The sequence below is a fragment of the Balaenoptera acutorostrata genome, chromosome 19 (genome assembly GCF_949987535.1).
Source record: "Balaenoptera acutorostrata chromosome 19, mBalAcu1.1, whole genome shotgun sequence".
Classification (NCBI taxonomy): domain Eukaryota; kingdom Metazoa; phylum Chordata; class Mammalia; order Artiodactyla; family Balaenopteridae; genus Balaenoptera; species Balaenoptera acutorostrata.
Window position 1 is genome coordinate 28,117,684 of NC_080082.1, and position 10,544 is coordinate 28,128,227.

General features: G+C 60.1%; 1 protein-coding gene across 2 annotated transcripts in view; it reads right to left on the bottom strand.

Annotated features, from left to right (window-relative positions):
- Positions 1-9,267, bottom strand: part of ADGRG1 (adhesion G protein-coupled receptor G1) — a 39,910-nt gene extending 30,643 nt beyond the window's left edge. The window contains exon 1 of one of the 2 annotated variants that reach the window (XM_007167530.3): positions 9,165-9,267. The gene's annotated coding sequence lies outside the window, so the exon portion shown is untranslated. Of the gene's footprint in view, positions 1-1,419; positions 1,886-9,164 lie in introns of those variants that run through there. The other variant, XM_007167529.3, reaches the window with a different exon arrangement.
- Between the last annotated feature and the right edge of the window lie 1,277 nt (positions 9,268-10,544).

A 10,544-nucleotide genomic window follows, 5' to 3' on the forward strand; every position in this document is an offset into this window, starting at 1 on the left:
GGGGCTTGGCTCTGGACCACCCACACCCCATTTGTCTCATTCGCTGCTGTGTCCCTCCTCCCTAGAACAGTACCAGGCACACAGTAGGTGCTCAATAATTGTTTATATGAATAACTTCTGGGACTTCCCTGGTAGCACAGTGGTTAAGAATCCGCCTGCCAATGCAGGGGACACGGGTTCAATCCCTGGTCCGGGAAGATCCCACATGCCGCGGAGCAACTAAGCCCGCAAGCCACAACTACTGAGCCCACGTGCCACAACTACTGAAGCCCGCGCACCTAGAGCCCGTGCTCCGTAAAAAGAGAAGCCACGGCAACGAAGAGTAGCCCCCGCTCGCCACAGCTAGAGAGAGCCTGAGCACAGCAATGAAGACCCAACGCAGCCAAAAATAAATAAATAAAATAAATAAATTTATTAAAAAAAAATAATAACTTCTTTGGCCCTCTAGAGCCACAAAGGCTATTCCTCCCCACCCCACCTAGCCCAGGCCAGAGCTGCTCCAAGCAGGATGGGAGCGGGGCAGGTGGGCAGGTGAGAGGGTCCTGCCTTAACTCACGCCCCCCGCCACTGCCTCAGTAAAATGAACACCAGCCCCTTCCCATGGGGCCATGAGAGACCCCCAACTCGTTACCACAGGAAGGAGGCTGGTTGGGGAGGCGGGGAGGAGAGGAACCAGCAGTTCCCAGGTGGGGAAACCCTATCAGCACCGGGCAGACGGGGGCCTGGGGTCTGGCGGTTAGCAAGTAGGGAGCGCTCCAGCCCTCAGCCGCTGCTTCCCCATCTACTGCTGCTGGTTTCCTGGACGTTCTCTCTCATCCCAGGTCCCCCATGTTCAGACTCCACTGCCAGGACCATCTCCTCCTAAAGGTGGCCTGGGCCATGAAGGGCCAGACTGCCTCTGTTTCACTGCGGGGCCCCAGACGCAGCACCCGGGCAGCTGAAGGCAAGGCTGCCCTCAAGTGCCCATGCCCAGCCCCCTGCAGCATCCTTTCCTCCCCGAGGCTGGAGGCTGGCTTTCCATCCCCAGACTTGTTCTGTGACCTTAGGTAAGCCCCCTGTCCTCTCACAACCTTGGTTCTCCCATCTGTACAGTGGGGGCAGGAGAGCACAGTATCTCACCACCCACAGAGCAGACCCAGCTTGCAGGGCCCAGTGACTCTATCAGTTTGAGCCTCAGTTTCCCCAGCTAACAAATGGCTAGTGGCTCTGGGAGGTTCCATCCTCTCAGGCCCGTCCCCTTCCCAGGCGTCTCCCTGTCCATCCACCCCCAACTCTAGAGACCCCGCACAGCACTGCTCTTGTGGGCTAGCTCCCACCCAGATACCAAGACTTCAGCGCCCCGGTCCACCGCCACCCCACCCTCTGCTGCACTCACTCCCATCCCTCCTCGCTCCTGCCGTCATGCCCTTGATCTGGTACCTGGTGACGGGTAGAAGGTCCTGCGTGAGGCCGGGCAGCGTTCCCGCCTTTCAAGATCCCCCTCCAAGGCTTAACCTGCCAGCTGTGGTCCCGTTTCTGAGAGAGCCGGTGAGTGCGGCGGCTCCCAGCCCCTCTCCTGAGGCCGGGCAAGGCAGGCAGCCAGTGTGGAGCCCGGAGAAGCGCCGGGCTGTGTTTTTGGGTCGGGGGACACCCCCCTCCTGCCCCAACTGGGCTCCTCCCTCCTCGCAGCTCGGCTGGGGATGACGGGACCATACGTGAGTCACAGATTTCTCAGAGGGAGGCTGAGAGGGGGCAGGGCTGAGAGAGCCGAGGCGGGGACACTGGGGGATGCCCATGACTCAGCTCTGGGCAAGGGGGCACTTCAGCCTCGCCCGCCCCCGATCCAGGCAGACAGGTGCCAGGCTTCATGGACGGGTGCTGGTCAGAGATAAGTCTTCCTCCTCGCCCTCCATCTGTTACTTCCCCAGGGCTGTTCTCCACAGAGTTCCCGCCGAGAGGCCAGAGTTGCTATGGCAACAGGCCACCCCGATGCTGGCGCCCCCCCCCCTCCGACCCCGCACCCAGGCCCGGCAACAACTGCCCTTTCCTGAAAGAAAGTCCAGCCTCCTTGGCAGCAGGCAGGAGCCGGCGCTGACCGGCAGGGCGGAAGGCACGCTGGGGAAGGGGGGTGTCAAGCAGCCTGGCATGCGGCCAGCCAGGCCACACACAACCGGCCACCTGACCTTGACTCCTCCCTCAGCCTCAGTTAGCCCCCCAGCGAAGGGATCCACCTCAGTGCTCCCCCAAGCATTCACAGTTTCAACACTCCAAGACTCAAGATCTGGATTCTGAGACCCCAGGGGCTTCTGGAAATGGCCTCCCAGCCCATCTGCTGGGCCAAAGGGGAAACTGAGGCCCAGGTGAGGAACCATTCCTGGTGGTTCCAAAAGCTCAAAGAGAGAAATTTGGAAATGGGCCGACACCCCCATTCCCTTTCTGGTCACTGGCCTCTGTCAGCATTTCCCTCCCACTGCTAAGGTTCATGGCCACCCTGGGAGTCAGGAAGCTTCGGATGGCCCAGGGCGCCCCCCAACCCTCCGCAGAGTGGGGATCCCCGTCTCCCCTCATCCCTCCAACGTGAACAGATGATTCCCAAGTCACAGATGCTGGAAGGATTTCACAACCTAATGAGGACAAGTGATGACAGCAACAATAACAAGAGTAATAATAATAATGATGATTACATTTACTGACCATTTACTACATTCCAGACTCTTCCCTGGCACTGTCGCCACGGTGCCACAGGAAAATGTGTTGCTCAGACCAGCGCCTGACACTTGATGAGCCCTCAGTCAATATTCATGGTGAATGTGGCGATGCAGAAGGAAGAGATATGAAGCCCAGAGAAGGGAATTAACTTGCCCAAGATCACACAGCTGGGAAGTGGCAGAGATGGGATGGGAGCCCAGGCGGTCTGGCTCCACAGCCAGCTGTCCTAACCACTCATGAATTTAGCCTCCCCAGGGGGACCAAGAAACAAGGGAGCAGAAACAGGATGGGGTGGAAAGGATCCAGGAAAGGATGGGGAGTCCCCTACATGCATGTCTTTGGGCAAGTCACCACCTCTAAGGTTCAGTTTCCCCAAGGTCTGTCCTTCAGGGCTGGGCCAGCTGGTCACTGGGGCAGCCTCAGCTGTTCCCCAGGGTCCAGGCCAGCCAGACAGCAGTCACCCACCCATACACACACACACACACACACATGCCACAGAGGGTGCTGGCCTCCAGGGCACAGATGGAGGGTCAGTGGCGCCACTTTGCGGTTGGCACGGGCTTGCTGAGCTGGATGTCCAAGCAAGGGATGCAGAAGCCTGGAGCCAGCTGCCACTCTGGCCACCCAGGAGAGGCCTATGAGGTGGCCCGGCCAGGGCAGGAGTTGCTTGCCAAGCTCTGCCTGCCCTCTCACCATCAGGCTGCTCAGAGACCTGCTGTGTGCTGGGCACTGTGCTAGGCTCCAGGGGGTGGGAGACAACCCTGCCTCATGTGGTGGTGACACCAGACAGTCAGTTATCGGCACCGTAGAGCCCCAGAGGGCTCTGAGAGTCAGAGGAGAGAAACCAAATAAGTTATTATTAATTACACCACCACCTCTTATTAGCATCGATACGTCCATGGGACTGATAACAGGGGCTGTGTCCATAGGGTTCACTGTGTAAGACCTCTGCTCTCCGTGGGTCCTTCTCACTGTATCCTCCCAACCCTGTAGGCTGGTCCCACTGGTATGTCAGAGACACAGCTGGTCTGTGGCTGGGCCTCCAGACCTGTGGGCTCTAACCAAGCACCTACCAGTTGCCAGGCCCCTGCTAGGTTCATCACATTCATCATCTCCTCTGCCTCTCATGACAGCTGCTATCCTGCTCCACGGAAGAGGAAGGAGGCCCAGAGTGGGCGAGGACCTTGCCCTCACCTTTCAGGGTCAGAGCCAGGGTTTGAACCAGGCTTGTCGGCCCTTGAGCCTCAGCTGGGTCTTGAAGAAACGGTTTCAGTGAACAGAGACCAGCTGGAAGGACATTCTGGGTAGAGGGAACAGCATCAACAGAGGGGGAGAGGTGGGACATGGGAGACATCCTTGGAAGGAAGTAGGATCTAATTAGGGGGGTAAGGGCAGATGGGATTCTGAAAGCATGGAGTTTGCCTTTGATGGTATTTCGTCAAAGGTGCTGAGAAGCACTCAGAATGGTCCACAGACCTACAGCGTGACCAGAGAAGTTGTTAGAAATCCAGCATCTCAGGTGTGTCCCAGACCTGTTGAATCAGAATATGTATTTGAACAAGACCCCAGGTGCTTCCAGCATTTGTTTTTTGTTTTTTGCCACATCACGTGGCATGTGGGATCTTCGTTCCCCAACCAGGGATCGAACCAGTGCCCCCTGCAGTGGAAGCACAGACCACTGGACTTCCAGGGAAGTCCCCCAGCATTTGTTAAAGCAGGAGAAACTTTGGTCTACTCTAGGGGCTGTACCAGCAATGATGGGATGGGATGTGGAGGGGAGGCCAGGGCCCAGCGGGGGCACTGGAGAAGATGGAGGTGGGTGGGAGGCTAGGGGGGGAGACTTTGGTCCAAGAAACCAGAAGCAGGGCTAGGACCTCTTCTCAAATGTGAGAGGGGATAAGATATCAGAAACTGCCCTCAAGTATGTGGGGGCATGGGACGGGGTACAGATCTGGGAGACAGGCACAGCGGAATGGGGGTACCCTTGTGACATATTGGGGAATCCTCCAAAAGGCAACTGGAAACACATCGCTAGGACTCAGGGGTGAAGGGCTGGGGTCCCCCAAGCCCAGGGAAGGTCATAAACATTACTGGCTGGTGATGGTGGCCAGAGATGGGGTGGAGAGTGCAGAAAGTTGCAGAAAGGCCTTCATTTGAAGGGATGGAGGAAAGGGGGTAATGCTACCACCTGGAGGTTGGTTCAGACTCTGGGCTCAGGCCAACGGGCTTCTCCTCCCAGGGGTGACTCAGGCAGCATCTCTCTAGCCATCCGCTGTCTCACTGTCAAGTGGGGATAATAACAGCACCACCAATAGTAAAAATGAGGCCACGTACATAAAGCTCATGGCCTAGCCCTGGCACAAATTCATGCTCTGATGTATTGTGCGGGCTTTGCTGTTCAGAGCAGCCTGAGAAGGAGACAGAGATGGGGCTGCCAGGGAGGTGGGAGGACGTGTGTTCCCCAGGACAGGAGGGAGGACGGGACATCCGTGGTGGCCACTGTGACAGAGGCTTGGGCAAGTGGGAGGACACAGCAGGGCTTCTTCCTGGAGGCCTCACCCTTTTCCATCTCTAACTCTCCAGCCTAGGCAGCCTTGCAACCAGTGAAGAGCTGTGCCCACCTGCAGGAAGAGTCATGGGCAACCACTGTCTGTGTGTAGGTGGGTTTTCATTGGACAAGAGCTGTTCGAGTTCAGGCTTCTCCCCTTGCAAGCTGAGTGGCCTTGTAAAGCACTGAGCACCACGCCTGGCACACAGTAGGTGCTCGACAAATGTTGGCCAATGTCATGATTATCATCAAGTCAACACAAATGCCAAGGGCCAAGCACTCCACCATTGGCAAAGCCCTTTCATGGCCAGTGTCTCCTCTACAAACTGTGATGATTGTTCCCGCTTAACAGAGATGGAAACCGAGGCTCAGAGAGAGAACTTTCCCAAAGCCTCACAGCACATCAGCAGCAGAGCCAGGATTCGAACCCTTGTCTTGCGACCCAGACTACGTGCTTTGTGGCCAATGCTCCCAGCCACCTCCCAGTACATTCCCGTGGGAAAGCCTCCTGGCTGCAGGCGCAGGGGCAGCCGCGGTCCCATGATAACACCATCACAGCCATCCCAGGGCCCAGGGGGATGGCAATGCCCATGTGACTCAGCTGCCCTCACAAAGGGAACTGTGTGCGCAGTGCCTCAGGCCTGCCGCCCTTACCCACCACCCATCCCCCAGCTGCAGAAGGAGCAGGGAGCCTGACATATCCAAGACGCAGGGAGAACTAGAGGCACCTCAGCCAACGGCCCAAGTCTAATGGAGATTCAAGCCCAGGCTTGGGGTGCAGGAGGCGGGTGCCAGCCCCGGTGATGGAATGAAGGGCCAGGCAAGCAGAAGGGCAAAGACCGCCCAGGTCCCAGCCGGTTTTCTGAGGCCTTATTTGGAGCTCCAAGGACAGACTCAACCCCATTGGCTCTCTCGGGGGTGGAGCCCAGGCAGGTGCCCCCACCCACGTTTACCTGCATCAGGTTTCAAAAGCACTGGGGCTTGTGGTCTGGGCTCCTGTCCCCAGCACTGACCTCTCTCCACCCCTTCCCCCTGAAGGCTTCAGACTCAGAGCCCATGTACCACTGTTGAGCTCTTACTGTGTACCATGCAAGTGACTTGCATTTTCTCCCATGATCCTGCCCAGGAGGCCTTGCCCCTTTTGCTGAAGGAAGAGACAGGCTCAGAGAGGGAGGGCGCCCAACCCAAGGTCACACAGGATCTGACTTCAAGGCTTCCTTCCTCCCCCAATACCCTCTTCCTGGTTCCAGTGGCATCTTGACCACATGCCTACAAGAAGTGTCCTTGGACCTGCCCCAGACAGGCAGGCAGACAGACAGACATCCCCCAACCGTCACGGTCACCCTGTTCCTGCCCAGGAACATTATGCAGGGCCTTAGACAAAGTTCAGGTTGGCTGGGTCTCCAAGGGCCACCTCTGCTGACCTTTCCGGGAGGCGGGCATGGCTGGGTGCCCAGCTACCCAAGATAGAAGGTAGACAGGGCGGCCGCCTGGTCTTCCTAGGCATGACGGAACGTCTGACCTCAGCCCAGCCCCTCAAGTACACTTGGCAGGAAGGTTGAATCCAGCCAGAACAGGCCACACTCCTGCCTCCCAGCCTCCAGAAGCCCCTGATCCCAGGGCAAGGGCAGGCCCACCAACGACAGGCCACAAGCCCTCTCCACAACCCCACTCCCATGCCACCAGCCTGGACCACCCTTACTGCGGGAAGCAGGCACAGAGCCGGGTACCCAGAGGCCTGTGTTCCTCAGGTGAGACCCTAACCATCTGTAAACATCGGGCGCCCCTTTGCAGCCCATGGGATTGGAGCCCGTGGGCTGGGTGGTGCTTCACCACTCAGTCACTGGAGCTAAGAGTGCAGCCCTTCCTTGGGGTGTGACATCTGGGAGAACCACTCTTCCCAAGGGGACCCCTGGGGCTCTGCTCAGAGGCAGGTTTGCCTGGGGGAGACCCGGCGACTGGGAGGCTCCAAACTGCCCCTCACCGCCCCGACCCCCCAGATTCCTCCCAGCATTGCCCCCAAAGCCCTCCAAACAGCACAGCCTGGGACCTGGCATCAAACTGCCCAGATCTGAGCTTCTGAGCCTCAGTGTCCAAGGGTGTAAAATGGGGCCGCGCAGGTTTGTCTGCAGCCAGGGCCTCCGGGTAGCGCAGTAACAGGTGCTGTCATTATCCCAGGCTCTCTTTTCAATGCAGATTCCCCCCGTGGGAGGAGCAGAAGAGACTTCTAACTCCTCCATAGGTGCCTCCCTTCCTGAACATGAGGGCCCAGACAGGCCATCCCAGCTGCCATCGACGTCTCCGTGGTTGTGTCCCTTCTGGCAGTGCCCCCAACCCCAGCCCTGGCCCGTGAGGTTTGGTTGGCAGCTGCTCAGATGCCCAAGACTTGGGCCAGGTGGCTCTGGTCAGGGGTGAGGCACCGCCACGCACATGCCAAGGGAGGCAAATGAGGCCCAGAGAAGTTGAGCGACTACCCACCAGGTGGCACAGCAGTGGGCAAAGATGGCAGGTCTTGTTTTGTCTTGGGGTGAAAATGTGCCATCTCGCTTGAATGCCACAGGCTTCCCAGGGCCCAGGCTCTCGACTCTGACGTCCCCATGTGTCCCACTGCCACTCCCGCCCCCCCCTACCCACAAACACATTCATTGGCGCCCGCCACAGGAGACACACCTAGGAGTCATAAAGAGGGTGCCTCGGTGTCCTCACCTGGCAACCAGGGCGGCCATCACTTCTCTTTTGGTGAAATAAAGAGTCGTGTGTACTTTGTGGAAAGGCCAGCCTCGCCCCCAGAGACACCCCCATCGCCTCTCAGAAGCACTGCTTCCCGCCTGTGCATCTGGCCCGGCAGGCAGGGAGCCCCCCCCGGAGTCTCCCCATAAGTGCTGGGGCGCAGATGGCTCAGGAGGCGTAATGGGGCAAGGATGACAGACACTCATTAGCAGCGGAGGCTAATCAACAGAGGGAACACGGGGGGCCCATTTTGCTACCGCAATGCCCCAGGGAGCCAGGTGGGTGGGGGCAGAGCTGGCCGGGCGCCAGCCCCCCCCCCCCCCCCCCCCCCCGCCCAGCCACCCACCTCTGTCTGCTGCCGTGTGCAGCCAGGAGCCTGGGTGTGTGGGGGCGGAGGTGCGGCTGGAAGGCTGCCGCTCCCGTCTTTGTTTTCAGACCTCTGCCCCCGCCACCTCCGCCACCTCCGTCCAGGTAGATAAGGAAGCAGCCCAGAGACCGCAGGCCTGGCTGAAGTTCCCACAGCGGGCACCGGCAGGGCCGGCCCTTTCCTCAGGATGGCTGCCCTCACCCTGGTGTGTCCTGGGCCGCCACCTAGGAGTCGCCAGGCCCGGGGCAGCAAGCGGCCATTTGGGGAACCGCTTGCCTTTCGCCTCCGGCCTCTGGCAGCCGAGGCCGGGAGGGCCGCGCTGCGGGCTGAGGGAGCTGCGGAGAGGCGGAGGGACCCCGTGCTGGCCAGAGGGGCAGGTACACCCCCAGGCCTGGGCCCTGTTCCCTCTCACCTGGGGAGGCCGCCCTCCTGCTCCTTGTCAAAAGTCAAACGACCTGGGCCACCAGCTCCCAAACCGCTTTCCCGTGGGACCCCCGGTGGAAACAGGCTCTGGGCGCTGGGGGCGTGCCTCCCGCCACCCCGTCCAAGCACCCAGGTCTGCAGCCTCCCCTCAGCCCGCTCCCACCCTGCCCCCTTCCCTGTGCCACGACGACCACCACGTCAGCACGGCCGGCCCACACTCAGAGCGCCAAGGGGTGACCCCGCGACAGCCAGGGCCTCCACATCGGCGCGGAGCCTGAGCCCTTGCCGGCCTCACGCATGCCCTCAGGCGCGGAGCGAGACCTGGGGGTCGGCCAAGGTCAAGCGAGCCAGGCTGGGAGCCACACACCCCCATCCTCTTCCTCCCCGGCCCGAACAGCAGCTTCTTACCTTCGGTCCCGGCAGGCCCCGGCCGGACTCTGCCTGTGCTGCCTGCCCCGCTTCCACCTCCTCCCGGGGCTCACAGGTACCTGAGCTCGTCTGGGCCGGCGGCCCCAGGTGTGGCTCCGCCTGCCCGTGTTGCCCGATTTCCGGTGGCCTCACAGCTCCCGCCTCCCTCTCTCATTCCTGCGTTTCCCTGCGGGAGCGGACCTGGCCCCTTGGGTGCTGCATGCCCCAAACCCTCACTCACCTCAGCCCTTAATGGGCTTTCGGCACCCCTACCCAGGGACCCCTGGGCTGCTGGCCCACCGTGGCCCCCGAAGGGCTCTGAGTGCCCCCCTCCCCAGGGCTGGTGGGCGTGGCTGTCCCCACTGCCATATGCTATACCAACTCTGCGAGCTCCCACCTGCCTCCTCTGAGCTCAGGCCCCACCTGAAGCCTGGGCCCAGACTCACCTGCCTGCAAGATAAACAAGCCAGCAACCAGCAGCTGCTTAGAGGCAGGAGGCGAGGGTGGGGCACGGGGGGGCGATGGGGACCGGGGGGCACGGTCCTTGCTGTCAGAATGTTGAGCTGACACAGACGAAGGGAGGGGGCAAGAATGGAAGCTTCTTCCTTGGCAGGGATTGGGGGCAGCTGCTCCAGGTATCCCGGGGTGCAGAGGGGAGTGGTCCAGGGAGGCTCTGCTTCACGCACGAGGTCCCCACGGAGCCTCTGAGCACACCCTTCCCAGCCTCCTCCTGGACCACTCGCCCCCCAGCCCTGCCTGCCCAGCCCCTGCATCACCCTTGAGGCCTTGCCCGAGACCAGTAGTTCTCCTGGGGAGCTTTTCAAAGTTCTCACCCCAGGTACCCATTCCCCCAGGTGGCTCTGATTCCCACCCCCACCACCAGTACCCACAGTATTAAGAACTGAGCCACCCGTTCTTCTAAGAAGCCATCCAAGCAGTTGTTGATTCATTTGGCAAAGCCTGTACCAGGAGCCACTGTGGGCCGGCCCCAGGCTAGGCACTGAGGTACATAATTGCAACCTTGAGAGCCTTCCCTCGCCTCCCCTGCCAACACACACCATGTCTCTCTCCCACAGTCCCCTGAGTTCCCCCTCACCTGGGGCCCATCCCCCAGTGTGAGAGTCATTTCTTTCCTAGCCTGTGTGGCCTGCCAGATCACCAAACCCACGCCCCAGCCCAGGGCCTGGTGTGGAGAAATTCTGGGTGACTGGTGGGTGAAGGAGAAAGTGTGGGGAGAAGGAATGGATGATGGATGGACAGAAGGCTGGACAGGTGGATAGATTCAGCCATGCATTTAGAGAGTGCCTATTGAGGGCCTACTGCGTACCAGGCACTGTTCTAGGCACTGGGGACACAGCAGCGAACAAAACACAAAAATCC